The sequence below is a fragment of the Schistocerca serialis genome, chromosome 2, assembly GCF_023864345.2.
Source record: "Schistocerca serialis cubense isolate TAMUIC-IGC-003099 chromosome 2, iqSchSeri2.2, whole genome shotgun sequence".
NCBI lineage: Eukaryota > Metazoa > Arthropoda > Insecta > Orthoptera > Acrididae > Schistocerca > Schistocerca serialis.
In genome coordinates, this window is record NC_064639.1 from 284617070 (window position 1) to 284638294 (window position 21225).

The window sequence follows — 21225 nt, forward strand, 5'->3', positions numbered from 1 at the left end:
GTCTGAGTGAACAGACATTAGTGACGACTGACAGCCGTCCGAAATTCCTTCGACATTCGCAGTGAGTGGATTTATTTTGAAATAAGAAGAGGCGTCCGCCGAGGCTATCCTCTCTCTCTCTCTCTCCATGTTTATTTATTTTATTTATAGATAATAATATAATGGAAGTTTGCAGAAAACGAGCATCAAAGGATCAAAATTAATTGTAAACAAATACACTGAATTGGATTTGCTGATGAAATTCTGAAATGAACGTGGGTTACGTGTAAAGATTTTTCTATTAAACACAAAATAAAACACAAATAAATGGTTCAAATGGCTCTAAGCACTATGGGACTTAACATCTGAGGTCAGCAGTGCCCTAGACTTAGAACTACTTAAAGCTAACTAACCTAAGGACATCACACACATCCATGGCCGAGGAAAGATTCGAACCTGCGACCGTAGCAGTAGCGCGGCTCCGTACTAAAGCGCCTAGAGCCGCTCGGCCACAGCGGCCGGCCACACCTAAACCTAAAATAATAGTGATTGATAAACTGAACAGGTAAAGGGAAACATTAAGACAGGAAATAAAATACTAAAATACGTAAATGAAGTTTGCTACTTGGGAAGTACGATAGCAGATAACAACAGAACTGTATAATCGATGCTGAAAGAAGGATTACAATGACTTTGCAAGCCTTCAGAAATAAGTGTAATGTAGCAGCAAAAAAGACCTTAATATAGGAACGAGAAAGAAATTTATCAACACATTTATTTTGAGTATTTTCAGGCACGGTGAGAAGGGCGGACACTGCGTAAATAAGAAAACAAACGATGAACAAGTACTAAAAGAAATTAAACAGAAACGTGCGTTGAATAACATGATACAGAAAAGTAAAACTAAGTTAACTGGGCACTCAATTCGACATAACAATTCCATAAAAAAAGTCGCGGTAGATGTGTGTATGGAGAAGAGCCACAAAACCCTCCTGGCCTGAAAGAAAATCTAATGTAAAAATGCTAAAAGAAATTAAACAGGAAAGTGCGTTGAGTAACATGGTACAGAGAAAAAAATTAATTGATTGGACACGCAAGTCGACGTGACGGCTCCATAAAAACGTCTTAGAGGGAAACAACCTGAGCAAAAAGTCGAGAGGCAGTGTCAGGACGTCCGTATTCCAACGTATTAACCAGTGAAATGAGCTGCAGCGACTATAAGCATATGGTAGGGATGGCGAGGGACGGAGCGGGATGGCTACATCAACAAGGCGTTGTTTTTAGTGTTTGACGATGATGACGACTTCTGTATATTGGATGGCATCATCCGCGTACAACCTCATGGAGCTTCCGACGTTACGCACTACTTCATTCATGTAGTAATAGTTTCTTGGGGTTCTCCCGTAGATACGACGTGATTATAATTGAAGTGAAGCTACTCACTTTAACTATCGTAGGCCAGCGAAACTTGGTAGATATTGTAATGCGTTAATGCAGAACTGAGTTTCTGTGGAAACCAAGGTAGTTACAGTTCTGGCTACCAGGTGCAAATCTGGTGCTGTGCGCTGTTTGTATCCACAACGTGAGGGAAAAGTATGGCTGTCGAGAAGAGAGACTGTGCGCTTTTAATGACACTGTTCTACGTGAGCGGCAGCAGTTACAGAGGCGCATTAGGAAAGTATCGGCGACTGAAATGTCTAAGGAGGGGCCCGCTCTCATTACATGGTTTAATCAAGATGATAAGGAAATTTAAAACGCGGGTGAACTTAATGTGGTACTTAGATGAGAAAGGAGTCCTATCCCGGCGGGAAGTTATTGACGATTTGCTGCTCTGTAATTGACCATGCGGCACATGCCCGAGTAGTTGTACTATCCATCTCATGGTGAATAGTAAGGGAAGTTTTGCTGTCTATTTTCACTGGTACCCGTACAAGATCCAGACGGTGCAGCAACTGATACCTCAAGAGCCTCAGCAATGTTCTGAATTTGCTCTTCGGTTTCTGGCATGGATCGAAGTTGATGAATGTGGCCGGGCAATATTCTATGGAATTACAATGAAATGAATTCCCCCAGATGCATACAGGCGTTGATATAAGTCAACGGGTACAGTTGAAAATGTGTGCCCCGGCCGGGACTCGAACCCGGGATCTCCTGCTTACATGGCAGACGCTCTATCCATCTGAGCCACCGAGGATAGTGCGACTGCGCGTACTTATCTCTGGCACGCCCCCCATGAGACCCAAATTCCCAACTTATTGTCCCGCACAATAGATTCATCGTGTCCCTGCCCATTATACTCATTACTCGCGGCTTTTTGCCGATTCCGGTAAGAGTTTGGGCACTGTTTGTGCATCCGCAGAGAAGAAGATGGTCAAATGGCCGGCCGGTGAGCCTTAAGACGGCATCTGTTCTTTCGGACATGTCCAGAAGAACAGATACCATCTTCATACATATAAATATTCTATGGAGTGACGAGACACATTTTACGCTACAGGCTGCAGTGAATACACGGAACTTCCGAACTTGGGGTATGGTTAGACCGCGAGTTGCGCGCGAAGAGCCATTGCTTCCGTCGTATGTGGCTATGTGGTGTGGTTTCACAAGCACCTATCGTCGCCCCTTATAGGTGAGTAGTCAGCGCGACATCATGTCAATCCTAAGGGTTCGATTCCCGGCTGGGTCGTAGATTTTCTCCGCTCAGGGACTGGGTGTTGTGTTGTCCTAATCATCATCATTTTATCCCCATCGACGCGCAAGTCGCCGAAGTGGCGTCACATCGAAAGACTTGCACCTGGCGAACGGTCTACCTGATGGGAGGCCCTAGTCATACGACATTTACATTTTACAAGCACCTATACTCTCGGTCCGTTCTTCTCTGAAGAGAATACACCCAGAGGGACTGTCAGGTGTATCGTGACGTCAGCACGTTGTCGAAACCTCCTTGTACAGCATATGATTCCTGCGCTGGAAGAGCGCAACTGTGTGGAAACTCCTGTTTTCATGCTAGATGCGGGAACACCTCATGCCGCTCGCCCAATGAAAGATCTGCTTGATGCAACCTTCTACGAAATCGTTATCTCCAGAGATTTCCCAGATGTATGGCCTGCAACATCACCTGATCTGAATCCGTGTAACTGTTGTCTCTGGGGATATCTAAAACAACGTGTTTACCAGGGAAACATTCGGCCTCTGCCTGATCTAAAGGGCAGTATACAGGCACACGTTGTTCAGATTCCACCGAAACTGCTGCGAGAAACTGTTGATCACGTCGTTTTACGGATGCAGCATCTCGTCAATGTCTCTGGTGCTCTCACAAATTGTGTAAGCGGAGGTTAATAATAAAATCAACATTATACCTTTCTCACTTGTTTGACATTTCCTGCCCACGTCCTCTTCCTAGTCCATTACATGTAGCAACATTTCTATAAGTCTGTCTCGGATTCACAGCTTTAGATTCGCTCCTGGTGACCAAATATTGGAACTAATTGTTTTTTCAGCATAAATCGGTTCTGCATAACGCATTAGAATATTTCCCAGCTTCCGCTGCCATACGATAACTGCAGCCAAGATTGGGCCTCTGTGATTAGCTGCAGTTTAATTACACTACTGGCCATTAAAATTGCTTCACCAAGAAGAAATGCAGATGATCAACGGGTGTTCATTGGACAAATATATTATACTAGAACTGACATGTGATTACATTTTCACGCAATTTGGGTGCATAGATCCTGAGAAATCAGTACCCAGAACAACCACCTCTACCCGTAATAACGGCCTTGATACGCCTGGGCATTGAGTCAAACAGAACTTGGATGGCGTTTACAGGTACAGCTACCCATGCAGCTTCAACACGATACCACAGTTCACCCAGAATAATGACTGGCGTATTGTGACGAGCCAGTTGCTCGACTACCATTGACCAGACGTTTTCAATTGGTGGGAGATCTGGAGAATGTGATGGCCAGGGCAGCAGTAAAACATATTGTGTATCCAGAAAGGCCCGTACAGGACCTGCAACATGCGGTCGTGCATTATCCTGCTGAAATGTAGGGTTTCGCAGGGATCGAATGAAGGGTAGACCCACAGGTCATAAAACATCTGAAATGTAACGTCCACTGTTCAAAGTGCCGTCATTGCGAACAAGAGGTGACCGAGCCGTGTAACCAATGGCACCCCGTACCATCACGCCGGGTGATACGCCAATATGGCGATGACGAATACACGCTTCCGATGTGCGTTCACCGCGATGTCGCCAAACACGGATGCGACCATCATGATGCTGTACACAGAACCTGGATTTATCGAAAAAAAATGACGTTTTGCCATTCGTGCACCTAGGCTCGTCGTTGAGTACACCATCGCAGGCGCTCCTGTCTGTCATGCAGCGACGAGGGTAACCGCAGCCACGGTCTCCGACCTGATAGTCAGTGCTGCTGCAAACGTCGTCGAAGTATTCATGCAGATGGTTGTTGTCTAGAAAACGTCCCCATCTGTTGAGTCAGGAGTCGAGACGTGGGCTGTACGATCCATTACAGCCTTGAGGATAAGATGGCTGTCATCTCGACTGCTAGTGATACGAGGCCGTTGGGATCAAGCACGGCGTTCCGTATTACCCTCCTTAACCCACCGATTCCATATTCTGCTAACAGTAATTGGATCTCGACCAACGCGAGTAGCAATGTCGCGATACGATAAACTGCAATCGCGATAGGCTACAATCCGACCTTCATCAAAGTCGGAAAGGTGATAGTACGCATTTCTCCTCCTTACACGAGGCATCACAACAACGTTTCACCAGGCAACGCCGCTCAACTGCTGTTTGTGCATGAGAAATCGGTCGGAAACTTTCCTCATGTCAGCACGTTTAGGTGTCGCTACCGGCGCCAACCTTGTGTGAAAGCTCTGAAAAGCTAATCATTTGCATATCACAGCATCTTCTTCCTGTCGGTTAAATATCGCGTCTGTTGCACGTCATCTTCGCGGTGTAGCAATTTTAATGGCTAGTAGTGTATAACCACCCGGTACCTGTACGTCCGAAGATTTTCTCTTTCAGTAATGACATGGTGTGTTCCACTTGCTAGGAACTGTTCAGCGTAATAAAAAAATCTGGCTTGATATTCCGTAAGCTTGTATTTTGCTCATTGTGTGTGACAGTGCGGATAGCGAGTATACAGTAATTGTCAGACCGTTTTGGGAGGACGCGTGGTGTAGCGGCTCGGCTGGACAGACCGGCTGCAAGCGGCTCCGCCGTCCCACCGTGCGCGGTGCGCGCCGCCTACGCAGCCTGGGCGCCTCTCGGGGGCCGGACAGGTTTCCGTGGCCCCCATTGCGTCACCTCGCCGTCTCCGCGTCACGTACACGCGCCGTGCCCTGCCGCCTGGACACCGGCCTCGCCGAAATAACCCGCGCCGAAACTAGCTGGGGACGCAAACGAGGAAATTACGTTGAGCCAAATTTGTGCAGAACGGCTTCGATATTGCACTTTTCGCCGAAGACACTGCGACTTACACTAGCTGTCGCAACCTCCTTTTTATTCGCAGATTTTAATTATACGCGGGTCACTCCAAAAGAAATGCAGACTATTTTTTGTAAAATCCATCTTTTATTCTACAAGTTTGAAAGTTTTGCACTGTGTACATACAGGGTGTTTAAAAAAGACCGGTATATTTGAAACGGCAATAAAAACTAAACGAGCAGCGATAGAAATACACCGTTTGTTGCAATATGCTTGGGACAACACTACATTTTCAGGCGGACAAACTTTCGAAATTACAGTAGTTACAATTTTCAACAACAGATGGCGCTGCAAGTGATGTGAAAGATATAGAAGACAACGCAGTCTGTGGGTGCGCCATTCTGTACGTCGTCTTTCTGCTGTAAGCGTGTGCTGTTCACAACGTGCAAGTGTGCTGTAGACAATATGGTTTATTCCTTAGAACAGAGGATTTTTCTGGTGTTGGAATTCCACCGCCTAGAACACAGTGTTGTTGCAACAAGACGAAGTTTTCAACGGAGGTTTAATGTAACCAAAGGACCGAAAAGCGATACAATAAAGGATCTGTTTGAAAAATTTCAACGGACTGGGAATGTGACGGATGAACGTGCCGGAAAGGTAGGGCGACCGCGTACGGCAACCACAGAGGGCAACGCGCAGCTAGTGCAGCAGGTGATCCAACAGCGGCCTCGGGTTTTCGTTCGCCGTGTTGCAGCTGCGGTCCAAATGACGCCAACGTCCACGTATCGTCTCATGCGCCAGAGTTTACACCTCTATCCATACAAAATTCAAATGCGGCAACCCCTCAGCGCCGTTACCATTGCTGCACGAGAGACATTCGCTAACGATATAGTGCACAGGATTGATGACGGCGATATGCATGTGGGCAGCATTTGGTTTACTGACGAAGCTTATTTTTACCTGGACGGCTTCGTCAATAAACAGAACTGGCGCATATGGGGAACCGAAAAGCCCCATGTTGCAGTCCCATCGTCCCTGCATCCTCAAAAAGTACTGGTCTGGGCCGCCATTTCTTCCAAAGGAATCATTGGCCCATTTTTCAGATCCGAAACGATTACTGCATCACGCTATCTGGACATTCTTCGTGAATTTGTGGCGGTACAAACTGCCTTAGACGACACTGCGAACACCTCGTGGTTTATGCAAGATGGTGCCCGGCCACATCGCCCGGCCGACGTCTTTAATTTCCTGAATGAATATTTCGATGATCGTGTGATTGCTTTGGGCTATCCGAAACATACAGGAGGCGGCGTGGATTGGCCTCCCTATTCGCCAGACATGAACCCCTGTGACTTCTTTCTGTGGGGACACTTGAAAGACCAGGTGTACCGCCAGAATCCAGAAACAATTGAACAGCTGAAGCAGTACATCTCATCTGCATGTGAAGCCATTCCGCCAGACACGTTGTCAAAGGTTTCGGGTAATTTCATTCAGAGACTACGCCATATTATTGCGACGCATGGTGGATATGTGGAAAATATCGTACTATAGAGTTTCCCAGACCGCAGCGCCATCTGTTGTTGAAAATTGTAACTAATGTAATTTCGAAAGTTTGTCTGCCTGAAAATGTACTGTTGTCCCAAGCATATTGCAACAAACGGTGTATTTCTATCGCTGCTCGTTTAGTTTTTATTGCCGTTTCAAATATACCGGTCATTTTTGAAACACCCTGTACATCCTTTAGGAACAATATTTTCATTTCTCTACATAATTTCCATCCCTCTCAACTGCATTACGCCATCTTGGAACCAGCGTTTGTATACCCGCACAAAAATTTCTGGACCAACCTGTTGGAGCCACTGTTTGGCAGCGTGCACAAGGGAGTCATCATCTTCAAACCTTGTTCCACGAAGAGAGTCTTTCAGTTTCCCAAAGAGATGGTAGTCACATGGAGTCAGGTCAGGACTGCAAGGCGGGTCTTTCAGTGTTGTCCATCCGAGTTTTGTGATCGCTTCCATGGTTTTTTGACTGACATGTCGCCGTGCATTGTCGTGCAACAGCAAAACAGCTTTTGCCGATGTGATCGAACGCGACTCAGTCGAGCTTGAAGGTTCTTCAGTGTCGTCACATATGCAATATGCATCAGAATTTATGGTGGTTCCACTTGCATCTCCACCATTCTCGTACTGTTCCAAAAGATCTCTGCATACCGTTGTTCTTGTTTCTTTGTGAGCCACTGTCAACATCCTGGGAACCCACCTGGCACAAACCTTTTTTAACGCCAACACATTCAGTATTCTGCAAACACTTCCTTCCCCTATCTCAACGTAGCGTGACAATTCGTTCACTGTGATGCGTCTGTCAGCAGTCACCAATTCGTTAACTCTCTGCTCACTGTCTGGAGTGTGTGCAGTACGAGGCCTGCCGCTGCGAGGACAATCCTCAATATTGCTGTGCCTGCTTTCATCACGTAACCTGCTTGCCCACCGACTAACTGTATTGCGATCGACAGCAGCATCTCCATACACCTTTTTCAACCTCTTGTGCATGTTTTCCACTGTCTCGTTTTCACAGCACAGGAATTCTATGACAGCACGTTGCTTCTGACGAACGTCAAGTGTAGCAGCTATCTTGAAGACATGCTGTGACGCCGCCACTCTGGGAACAGGTTGAACTAAGTTGGAAAACATGCGGGAAGGATGTATCTACACACTGTAAAACTTTCACACGTGTAGAATGAAAACTGTATTTTTACAAAAATAGTGTGCATTTCTTTTCGAGTGACCCTCGTATTTACACTGTGTATCGTAATTAATAATGAAATCTGAAACGAGTGAATCCTGTCACAAAGGATACAGAGTGCTGCAAAGCGAAACTCAGGAATATTGGGTCATACTGGGTCCGTTCTTGTTCTTAGTATACATAAACTAGCTTAGCGCCTCCTGCTTCACTCGCGTAGATTTTATGGTCAGCACAGATTTTGTTTGTTTTTGTTTTTCTTTAATCAAATTTTTATATTGTTCACAAATTATAGATTTTTCACACTGAGTAAGGCCAATAAAAGCATGGTCTTTTCCGATGGTACTTCTGATCGAGAAGCGGTTCTGGTAGCTGCAGTCCAAGGTTTTTGTTAATCATGATTTGTGCGTTATTGTGGTGATTTTTCCGTAGAAACATCCAGCCCCTAAAACATATTTCTTTCTACCTAACCCAGAAGTGAAATGCCAGTTATCACAGATTTAGCCTTAAATTCTTATAATATAACGACATAATTTCTTAAAAACTTTCATCCCCTATTTCATCCTCTTAGCGGCTGAATTTCCTAAAACAGCGAAACACTTATTTTTTTTGCTTCCAACCGAGAAGCCAAATTCTAAATTCATAGATTTAGCTTCAGAAATGGTTTCATAATGAAATATTTTCTCTAAACCCCTCATTTCCTTTATCATCCCATTAGGAGCGGAATTTCGAACAATCCCTTCTCAGATGATGCCTACAGTAGAAGATCCACAACCTGTCAAAATTTTAAGTTTGTATCCTTAGCGGTTTGGCCTGCGCGTTAATGAGTCTGTACATCAGTTTGACCCTGTTTCACCACCTCGGGGGTTGAATTTCCAAAAACTCTGAAACACACATTTTTTTTTAAACTTCCTGACAGATTAAAACTGTGTGCCGGACCGAGACTCGAAGCCGGCCGCGGTGGTCTAGCGGTTCTGGCGCTGCGGTCCGGAACCGCGGGGCTGCTACTGTCGCAGGTTCGAATCCTGCCTCGGGCATGGGTGTGTGTGATGTCCTTAGGTTAGTTAGGTTTAAGTAGTTCTAAGTTCTAGGGGACTTACGACCTAAGATGTTGAGTCCCATAGTGCTCAGAGCCATTTTTGAACCGAGACTCGAACTCGGGACCTTTTCATTTCGCGGGCGAATGCTCTACCATCTGATCAACCCAAGCACAACTCGCGACCCGTCCTCACAGATTCAATTCTGCCAGTACCTCGTCTCCTACCTTCCAATCTTCACAGAAGCTCTTCTGCGAACCTTGCAGAACTAGCACTCCTGGAAGAACGGATACTGCGGAGACAGAGATGGTAGAGCACTTGCCCGCGAAAGGCAAAGGTCTCGAGTTCGAGTCTCGGTCCGGCACACAGTTTTAATCTGTTAGGAAGTTTCATATCAGCGCACACTCCGTTGCAGAGTGAAGATCTCATTGTGGAAACATCCCCTAGACTGTGACTAAGCCATGTTTCCGCAATATCCTTTCTTCCAGGAGTGCTAGTTCTGCAAGGTTCGCAGAAGAGCTTCTGTGAAATTTGGAAGGTAGGAGACGAGGTACTGGCAGAATTGAATTTGTGAGGACAGGTCGTGAGTCGTGCTTGGGTAGCTCAGATGGTAGAGCACTTGCCCGCGAAAGGCAAAGCTCCCGAGTTCGAGTCTCTGTCCGGCACACAGTTTTAATTTGTCAGGAAGTTTCATATCTGCGCACACTCCGCTGCAGAGTGAAAATCTTATTCTGAGACATATTGTTTTATTTGTAACCGAGAAGTCGAATACCAATTTTCATACACTACTGGCCATTCAAATTGCTACACCACGAAGATGACGTGCTACAGACGCGATATTTAACCGACAGGAAGAAGATGCTGTGATATGCAAATGATTAGCTTTTCAGAGCATTCACACAAGGTTGGCGCCGGTGGCGACACCTACAACGTGCTGACATGAGGAAAGTTTCCAATCGATTTCTCATACACAAACAGCAGTTGACCGGCGTTGCCTGGTGAAACGTTGTTGTGATGTAAGGAGGAGAAATGCGTACCATCACGTTTCCAACTTTGATAAAGGTCGGATTGTAGCCTATCGCGATTGCGGTTTACCGTATCACGACATTGCTGCTCGCGTTGGTCGAGATCCAATGACTGTTAGCAGGATCTGGAATCGCTGGGTTGAGGAGGGTAATACGGAACACCGTGCTGGATCCCAACGGCGTCAAATCACTAGCAGTCGACATGACAGCCATCTTACCCGCATGGCTGTAACGGATCGTGCAACCACGTCTCGATCCCTGAGTCAACAGATGGGGACGTTTGCAAGACAACAACCATCTGCACGAACAGTTCGACGATGTTTGCAGCAGCGTGGACTATCAGCTCGGAGACCATGGCTGCGGTTACCCTTGACCTTGCGTCACAGACAGGAGCGCCTGTGATGGTGTATCCAACGACGAACCTGCGTGCACGAATGGCAAAACGTCATTTTTTTCGGATGAATTTAGGTTTTGTGTACAGCATCATGATGGTCACATCCGTATTTGGCGATATCGCGGTGAACGCACATTGGAAGCGTGTATTCGTCAGCGCCGTACTGGCGTATCACCCGGCGTGATGGGATCGGGTGCCATTGATTACATGTTTCGGTCACCTCTTGTTCGCATTGCCGGCACTTTTAACAGTGGACGTTACATTTCAGATGTATTACGACCCTTGGCTCTACCCTTCATTCGATCCCTGCGAAACCCTACATTTCAGGAGGATAATGCACGGCTGCATGTTGCAGGTCCTGTACGGGCCTTTCTGGATACAGAAAATGTTCAACTGCTGCCCTGGCCAGCACATTCTCTAGATCTCTCGCCAATTGAAAACGTCTGGTCAATGGTGGCCGCGCAACTGGCTCGTCACAATACGGCAGTCATTACTCTTGATGATCTGTGGTATCTTGTTGTAGCTGCATGGGCAGCTGTACCTGTACACGCCATCCAAGCTCTGTTTGACTCAATGCCCAGGCGTATCAAGGCCGTTATTACGGCTAGAGGTGGTTGTTCTGGGTACTGATTTCTCAGGATCTATGCACCCAAATTGCGTGAAAATGTAATCACATGTCAGTTCTAGTATAATATATTTGTCCAATGAATAACCGTTTATCATCTGCATTTCTTCTTGGTGTAGCAATTTTAATGGCCAGTAGTGTAGATATAGTAGTGTAGATAGATATAGCTTAAAAATAGCTTAAAAATATTTTATTGGCTCTTTTGATTCATTTTTTAGAAAAACTTCAACCACTTTTTTCACCATCATAGGGATTAAATTTCTAAAAAATTCTGAAACACGTATTTGGTCATTTCTGTCCGTGAAACGAAATACAAATTTTCGTAGGTCTTCAGAATTGTCCTAATAGCGACATGTTCAAAAACCCTCTCATTCCCTGTTTTACCCTCTTAGGGGTGGAATTTCGAAAACTCCCTTCTTAAACGACGCCTGTAGTGTAAGATCTACACATTCTGCGAATTTCAAGTTTGTATCGCTAGTGGTTTGGACTGGGCGATAACGAGTCAGTGAGGGAATCAGTCAGTTGGGACATTGCCTTTTATGTATACAGATGATCTTCTATCATATGTCCAAAAAGCTCTTTGCAAATGATAAGTCATAATTCAGCAGTTGAATATGTACGGTAATAATTTTTTGAAAATTACTAATTGGTTTTGTGCAAATGGACTGACACTGAATCTAGATAAAATTCAGCGATGTACTTTAGTACAATCTTGGCGTGAAATACGACACCACTGTTATTTGCTTGCCTTCTTATGGCAAAACATGTCTCTGTACGTTTTTGTGTGAGCAGTGTAACCAACTTAACTGCTAGTTTCGGTGGTCTAAAAATGTTCTATCCATCTGTGATTTGTCATACGTGCATTAGATCGTGTTAATGATGTCAATATTTATGAAATTAAGTAGTAGTGTAGGCGTTGAAGATCCAAGTGGAGCGTGGGGAAGGGCCAAATATGAGCAAAGGTAACGAACAGTGAATGTGTAATGAGTGAATGTATAATGAGAATGAGTTAGTAATGAGATAGAGAAAAAAGCGGGAGAGAGACAATGGAGGTGAAATGGAGGGGTTTATTTTTTATGTAATTTCTTCATCGAAATTGTATAGTGTCTGGAGTCTTGAGAAATGAGAGATGTCCGTTTTTACTAATTTTTTTAATACTAATATCTTATTCTATTGTCCTTGGCTTGTGATATTCCAGTTTCAGATGATCTACAAATGTTGAATGGTTTGCACTGAATAAGTTTGTAGCCGCGCGGAATTAGCCGAGCGGTCTGGGCGCTGCAGTCATGGGCTGTGCGGCTGGTCCCGGCGGAGGTGCGAGTCCTTCCTCGGGAATGGGTGTGTGCGTTTGTCCTTAGGATAATTTAGGTTAAGTAGTGTGTACGCTTAGGGACTGATGACCTTAGCAGTTAAGTCCCATAGATATCACACACATTTAAATAAATAATTACTCTTTGTAGGTGAACAGACTGATTAAAATATCATTAGTAACGGACACTATGCCACACAAATGAAGAAATTAATTGCTCAACTTTTGCAGTATGGTTGCAATCCAGAAGTAAACGGGTCGTAACTGTGCTAAGACATACAATATCATACCGTCCACCGCGCAACCTCTTGTCCTCCGTAATCTCTCGTGCCTATGCGTTTTCGCCACTTCGATTACAAACCGTCGTACAGTAATTTTCGTGTGTCGCGTCCCGCTGTGAATGACTGTTGTAAAGAACAGCACGTCTCGCCCGGTCCCATTTGTAACAAGAGGGACATTTCGTAAGCGATAATTCCGCCATCGGTAGGCAGCGGACACCTGAGACAACAAGGCGCTGTTACGTCAGTGGCGGTGCGTGCGAAATGCGCGGTTTGTCGGCCACACAGGCAGACAATGCAGTCCGCTCGATCGCCATGTGCAGCACGTCGCGACGACAACGTGACCGCCCAGCCGCGGGGCCGAGAACAGGTGGATACACAAGCGTTAGAGGTTGTACACGGCATCTCTCTCAGTTTCACTACATGAAACACGCGAGACGAACCAGTGATAGCGCATCAAGTAGTTGGGTGATTGCCGCTTCTGACAGTGTTTATGCTGGACAGATTGTCCTAAACTGTCGTCGTCGTCATCGTTGTTGTTGTTGTCGTCGTCGTCAATTAGAAGATTCTTTTGATGCAGCACTTTACGCTAGTCTATCCTGTGCAAGCCTCTTTATCTCTACATCCATTTCCACCTCCTTAGCCGGCCGGTGTGGCCGAGCGGTTGTAGGCGCTTCAGTCTGGAACCGCGCGACCGCTACGGTCGAGATTCGAATCCTGCCTCGGGCAGGGATGCGTGTGATGTCCTTAGGTTAGTTAGGTTTAAGTAGTTCTAAGTTATAGGGGACTGATGACCTCAGATGTTAAGTCCCACAGTGCTCAGAGCGATTTTTGAACCACCTTCCTACTGTATTCAAGCCGTCCGCCCCGATATCGCCGACACGGTAGCTCAGCGTGTTCGGTCAGAGGGTTAGCAGCCCTCTGTAATAAAAAAAACTGAGTTAAACGTTCAAAGACGAACTTAAACGGATGTCTTACGACGTCCGCCCAGAGCACATACAACGAACGAAAACAAACAAAATGAGAATTAAGACTAAAAAAATAAAATAAAAAAGTGCTCTGAGTGTCGGATTGCCGTCCTACGGGCCCGGGTTCGATTCCCGGCTAGGTTGTAGATTTTCTCCGATCAGGGACTGTGTGTTGTGTTGTCTTCATCATCATTTCATCCCCATCCGGCGCGCACGTCGCCCAATGTGACGTTGAATGCAATAAGACCTGCACCAAGGCGGCCAGACCTGACCTGCAAGGGGCCTCCCGGCCAATGACGCCAAACGCTCATTTCCATTTAAAACAAAAACTGTATTCAAGCCATAGTTCTCTCTACAATTTGTACCCTCTCGACTTCACAATACTGCCAAATTCATGACTTCTTCACGTCTCAGATTACTTCTTATCAAATGATTCTCCCTTTCAGTCAAGTTGTGCCATAAACTTCTTTTCTCCTCAATTCGATTCAGTGGCCCCACATTATTTATTCCATCTGGCAGTTGAATCTTCAGCATTCTCCTGTAGCATTCCTGTGTAAGAAGCCGGGGGAATCATTGTAATTTGTTTCAAGAAAACGATACGGATAATTCTACTGACATACGGACAGATGCTATCGCTTTCCTAGCCTAAAGCTTGTTCCAGGTCTATCAGTTTTAAGTGTTTACAGAGCACAGTACTGATATGAACAGGGCAATTACCAAAAATTTTTGTCGTTCTTCCTCGAATCTGAACTACAGTAACACTCTCTGCTGTTGGAAACTCGGTGACGGCGCTTGTTTTCGTTCGCAGTGGTGAGTTCATTTCACACAGTTCCATTTTGGCCACAATAATTAGGCAATAAACCACAGTAACAGCTTGTGGCTAACAGAGGCTCTAGCGACAAACCAGTTACGAGCCAGTGCTGCCGGTCGTTGAGAATGCGCTTGGTGGAGGCAGTTCTTATCATTCAACTCACGGAGTGCCATAGTGCGCGTTTACAAGCTCGTTTTACCGCACAGCAATAGTCCTCAGAATGCGCAGACTGCCTAAACTCATGCTGCGTAACGAATGTGCAAGGGCTAGTAAGCTACGATTTCGTAAGGTTTCTACCTACATAACGCGTTGTGGAAGTTGTTCTTGTAAGCTGATTGGTATGTGCAAGACCGTATCTGTAACATTCGACATGTGCATTTGTGGGGACGTTTCTGTCACCACATAATGCGAAACAAACATTTTTACCTGTGATACACACATCACCAATACCATACATTTGATAAGGCCTAAGGGCGAAACTGGCCAATAATGTAATTTATGTGCGTGGTCCATTAAAGGAACAAAACTGACGGTTTGCGGCGGTTAAAATGGTTCCATCGTGTAGACGACGCATTGACGTTGTGGATCCGTACACGAAAAAATTATAGGGACAATTGTGCTACAGAATCAAGCTAAATAAACTGTACTTACATTAAAAGACAACAGTGAAGGAAATTGTCGGCCGTTGTGGCCGAGCGGTTCCAGGCACTTCAGTCTGGAACCGCGCGACCGCTACGGTCGCAGGTTCGAATCCTGCCTCGGGCATGGATGTGTGTGATGTCCTTAGGTTAGGTAGGTTTAAGTAGTTCTAAGTTCTAGGGGACTGATGACCTCAGCAGTTAAGTCCCATAGTGCTCACAGTCATTTGAACCATTTTTTTTGTCTCTGAACTGTAGTAGAGGATTTGGATTCATGAAATCACAAAAACACTGCACTCATCCTGCACCATTATGCAATCCATGATGAATATTGAAATAGTTCTTTCGCGCGTGCTATCTAGCGGGAACGTCGGAAACTAAGTGTTAGGCAGGAGTAGAACTTGAAGCTTACTTCTTTCAATGATGTGAGAAACGTTTCTGTTAAGTTATTTGGCCTTTCTCAGTTAAAGATGAACTTTTGTATAACTAATTTATAAACATCCCGCGGTTGCTATCCCGCCACAGCGTCCTGCTTCGTTAATTTCTTCTGCACAAAGTCTAGTATAAGTAACTTATTCTACTCGCTCATCCTCAATTAGTAAACTAGTATTCGTTCTCGGAAAGACGTTATTTTTGAAGAAATGGCAAGCTTCCCCTCTCATATCGTGTGCTCGTTCATTTTGTCACCCATAAAGACTGTTTTCTTCTTTTCTTGTTGTTACTGCCACAGAATATAATACAGCTGCCACAGAGAAAGCAAGAACGACTTATTTCCTTTTGGCACTCGAAGCCACTATAGCTCTCTCTGCCTGCAGTAATGATGTGCGCTTTGTGGGGCGTCTAAGCGCACGCGACTTCCCCATTCGCTTGGTCTCACTTTGTTACGTCCTTTAAGGATCGTCTGAATGGTCACTTAGTCTTCTCGAATTTCACAAAGAGCTTTGATCGTTGACTGGTGACGTGCTGCATGCAGATGGTGCTAGGGTCACAGTGACAGAATGCGCGGACGCTGTGAATGGAATAGGGGGTGAGGATGGGAAATTGTGGAGGTACGTTCCGGTAATTATATTAGGCGCTCTCTGCCACCGTTATGCAGGGCAGTTCAAAATGAATATAGATGTTAGAAACAGCTTCAGCTTTTTGCCTCATGTTACACAGAACGTACGTGTAAAAGAGAGAGCTCGATTTTTCTTATTTTACTTTTTTAATTTTTATTTTTCATTTCATTTCATTTATTTATTTATTTATTTATTTATTTTTACTTTATATCTGTTCTGCATGACTCCCCTTGGTCATGCGGGGACAACATCTAAGCAGCAATCCATTAACGGCATACATTCTGAAGCATATGTGGAGCCACTGTCGTGAGGAGGATGCTAAGTTCACCGGACTTGGATACGATGTGACGTCATTATGACGTATACACGCTACATCGAAAACGATAGAAACCGTATATCGACTATTCGACTTTTGTGAACTTTCGAGAGGTTGTGACAGGGTAGCGCTGTGCTCTGCACCATTCGTTGAAATGTGTTTTGCGTTCCTTGCGTTTAAATCGTGTATTGTACTGTGTTTATGTCCTGTGCGTTGTTTTTCGTTTGCTCGTCTCTAATTATGTGTTCAGCATTCGAGAGACTAACGAGAGAAAATCTGAAAGAGTTCAGCATCGATGACGACAGGCAATTGCGTGGTTATTGTGAATCTCAAGCAGAAATTGATGTACTTCTGACCCAGCTGAAGTGCGTCGGTTATTTGTACTCGGAGAGAAGAAGCACTCAGCAGCCAAAATCTTTAGATAAGTCAAGACACTAACCTTTCGTTAAGATTACATTGAGAAATCCACTTCCCCTCGTATTTCATCTCCGGTCGACGATTTTTCTTCAACAATGCCTCATATTTTTCTTTTTAAGTTCGAAATTCAATCATTCTACACACCAGTCATTACTGGACACTAAGGTACCTGTCTCTGCGGTCCGAGTGTAAAATTACTTGGAATTATGGTTGATAAAAGACTATCTTGAGATGGACGTATAAATTACTTAGCTAACAAACTTGCACGAGTTCTCTTTCAGCTATATAAATTAAGAAAAAAAAGTCAGCAAGAGTATGCTGCTACAATCTAATATGTACTGACAAGACCAATTGTATGAAACCATACTAAAATATTGATAATAAATAAATATTATTTTCGGCGTAAGCGTTCAATACAACAATCACACAATCTAATATGGTCAGGACACAAGAAGACTTCACTTTTTTGCGAAACATGTTGTCCGGGGTGTTTTCAAGGCCACGGTCAGGAATATTTCTATTAATATCCAGCTCTTTTACTTTTATTTTTGCGAAATACATATACGCTGCCACACTGAGCTGTTATCAGAATCGCACGTGTCAAAACAAACCACTAGCTGACGACAGTTTAGAATCTCGAACGTTCGTAAAAGTCGATAGGTGTGTTAATCGACTAAATCGTGTTACGTCATAATGACGTCACATCATATCCAGGTTGGGTGAACTTAGCATCCTCCCTGTCGTGAGCGCTTTTTGACTTCTGGAATTGTTTGCAGCAAACGAGGTACTTACACAAGGTCTTTCACATAACCCCATAGAATGTAGTCCATAGGTCGCATTGTCTAGGTTTCTTCCACCATTGTCGAAGTACAATTTGGACGTTTGGGGTAGTCTTCCTGTTTAAGTTGCAACAAAATTTGAGTTATGTACTGTTTCACTGTTACCTTCGTTTTAAAAACGCGTCAAATCGTTGTTTGATTGCTACTGACTTTGTACGTTGATTTCCGTGGACTACGTCCGAACAAAAGGCCAATTCTTTCAACGTCTGGTGCTAATTCGCGTTGCCGGCCGGTACTATTTTCATTTGCACAGACATCGTGTTGCTTCAAACTGCCGAACCACCTGCAAATTTTTTGGCACTTGGAGGCGCTTAATTGTATCACTGACGAAATCTTCTCCGCACTGTGAATACAGAACGACAAGTGTTAAATTCTAACCTGCTGCACAGGATCTGGCATTTTCATTTATGAGTCAGAACTTCTCACTTACACGTAACCTTGCACGCGCCAGCTTCAGATACTCAGCGCTTGCTCAATGATCGAAATTTTGGAATTTCTTTTATATCATCATCATCATCATCATCATCTTACAGAGTTTGCAGCTCCCGCCTGGGTCTGTTTGGAACATGCGCTCTCTGCTTTTCCCTGTCCCCCCCCCCCCCCTCGACTCTTCTTCACACATTCCTTCCCTCCAACGATCCATCTGGGTCTCTTGCCTTCCATTATTTCGTGGGCCTGTCTCGGTATACTGCCAACTTCCATTAATAAGGACATGCCGTCCTAATCTTGTCTTTTATATGGTCTTCTGCGTGGGTTTCTCTTTCATTATTTCTCCCAGCGTCTCATTCCTTACTTTCTCCTTCTAATTAGTCGTATCCTGCTTATTAGAAAGTTCATATCGCAAGCCTACCTTTTCTTTATTACCCACGTTTCCGATACGTGAGTATTGAAGGATGATATGCTCTGATAATTATTTGTTTTTTGGATGTACGTCCTCGCTATAGACCAGACTTCTTACACTATGCACGAATCCATATGTGTAGCTTCCCTTTTCACTGATCTTCTCACTCCTCCTCCTGTCTTCTATTACGTTCGCCAGTTACTTATAACTTTCCGTAATTTGTAGTACATGCCTCTTTTTCTCCACGTCCCCTCACAATTAACTTAGCAGAAAACAGAGACGCTAGCTGACTAGCCAGTGCGCTCTCTAGCTTAAGTTCATTTTTCTATTCTAACCAGTTTGTTTTCTCCGACTTCTACATTCATCGCACTTCCTTAGTACATTTCCTTCTTCCTTTTCATAGTCAGCCTTACAATTCCCCTTATCTGAAAAGTTTTCCAGGACCTGCTCTCTTTTCGCACTGTCAGACACTTTGTTAGTGTCCGCTGACAACCATGCCGTTTAGCACCCGCCAAGTCAAAACATCCACACAAAACTTGTCAGTGTCCAGGAATACCATTACTAAATCTTTACTATATTCGCAGTGTCTGTCTTGAGGCTGCCTTACGCAAAAATTAGATCCACTTTCGATCTTCCTTGTCTGAGTCCATATTGTTTCTCATCTCAGTCTCCAAACTAATGTCTTCCGTACTCTGTTTTCGACAATCTTCTCAGATACCTTGGCACCGTGACACAACAGAGTAACTCCTCTGTACTTATGATATAGATTCCTGGAAGATTCTGTAAAATTCTTTTACGCTCTTTATAATTCCTATCGTTGCGCTGCTATTCGTTAGTTAGCTACAGCTGTTTCTAATCTCTATATTCATTTTGATGTGGCGTGTACGGTACCTCTTGAAGAAGAAACAAAGCTGCATATATAAATACATTGCCTCACAATAAAAATTCACCCAGAAGAAGAAGAGGAATGAACTAAAATTTCATGGGTTGAGAGTGTATATGTCATGATATAACAAAATCGAGTCAAATTTACAAAGAAATTGGCAGTATCAGCACATGTTATCAGTATGACGTTGCACCCCGTCTGACCTGAATGTGAATGCACGGACTCTCTTGGGAAAGAAGTCGTAAGACCGTCATATGAAGGGCTTATTTGAATAGTGGTGCAAGTCCATTACCTCCACTTCTCTGTCTATAATGCATCTGAAATTAATGAGTCAAAAGACAGAAAGAAAGGTTCATCTCTAGCAAGAAGCCAAATGCTTGAATATTTCTGGTATCTCAACTGCAGATTTTTCAGCGCTCATTTAACTTTAGGACTCTGTATCTCAATATGGACAAAAGTGGACTTGTACCACTATTGAAATAAGCCCTTCATATCCTCTCCTGGCAGGTTGGCCCACAACTATCGTAACTGGTCCATGATATCGTGGGTACTGTCACTGGGCCGGATTTTATGTCCGTGTTCGTGCCACTTATGTTCAGTCGGCGTCAGATCTGGGGATCTTGTTGACCAGGAGAGTACCTCAGCATCACGCAGACAGTTTATAGATACGCGTACCATACGTGGAAGAGCACTGTCCTGTTCAAGAATAGCACAACGATGCTGTAACATGAAACACATGAGGACGCAGGATGTCCGTGACGTACGAGGGGCATTTGAAAAGTCTGTGCAAAAATAAAAACTACTGACGTGTTTAGGGTAAACATTTTTTATTTTTCGACATAGTCTCCTTTTAGACTTTTACACTTCGTCCAACGCTGTTCTAATTTGTTGATCCCGCCCGAATAATAGGAATTGTCCTAGTCTGCAAAATAGCTATTAGTTGCTGCAATCACCTCCTCGTTTCAATAAAATCTTTCTCCCACCAGCCATTTCTTCAAATTGGGAAACAAATAGTAGTCCGAGGGAGCCAAGTCTGGAGAACAGGGGGGGGAGGGGGGGAGGGGTAAACTAGTTGGAATCCTATTTCCATTAATTTTGCGACCACAAATGCTGAGGTGTGTGCTGGTCCAATCGCCGGCGTTTTTCTTGCAGCTCGGTTTTCAAACGGTCCAATAACGATTAATATACACCTGTAATAGTTTTCCCCTTTTCCAGATAGTCGATGAGGATTATCCCTCACGAATCCAAAAAGACAGTCGCCATAACCTTTCCGGCCGAAGTAATGGTCTTCGCCTTTTCTGGTGCAGATTCTCCCGTGGTAACACATTTTCTGGCCTCAGGACTATTGTAATGTATCCATGTTTCATCCACAGTGACGAAACGACGCTTAAAGTCCTGCGGATTCTTCCTGAACAGCTGCAAACCATCCTTGCAACACTTCACACGATTCCGTTTTTGGTCAAGCGTGAGCAATGAAGGAACCCATCTTGCGGATAGCTTTATCACGTCCAAATGTTTACGCAAAATATTATGCACCCGTTCATTGGATATGCCCACAGCACTAGCAAACTGACTCACCTTAACTCTTCTGTCATCCATCACCATATCTT

At 44.5% G+C, this 21225-nt stretch overlaps 1 protein-coding gene and 1 non-coding gene across 2 annotated transcripts in view; one reads left to right on the forward strand and one right to left on the reverse strand.

The window, feature by feature from the left end:
* Nucleotides 1-21225, forward strand: part of LOC126457049 (division abnormally delayed protein-like) — a 632657-nt gene that overhangs the window by 226350 nt on the left and 385082 nt on the right. The window lies entirely within an intron of this gene.
* Nucleotides 2100-2173, reverse strand: Trnat-ugu (transfer RNA threonine (anticodon UGU)). Its single transcript has one exon. It is a non-coding gene; the product is annotated as a tRNA-Thr (tRNA).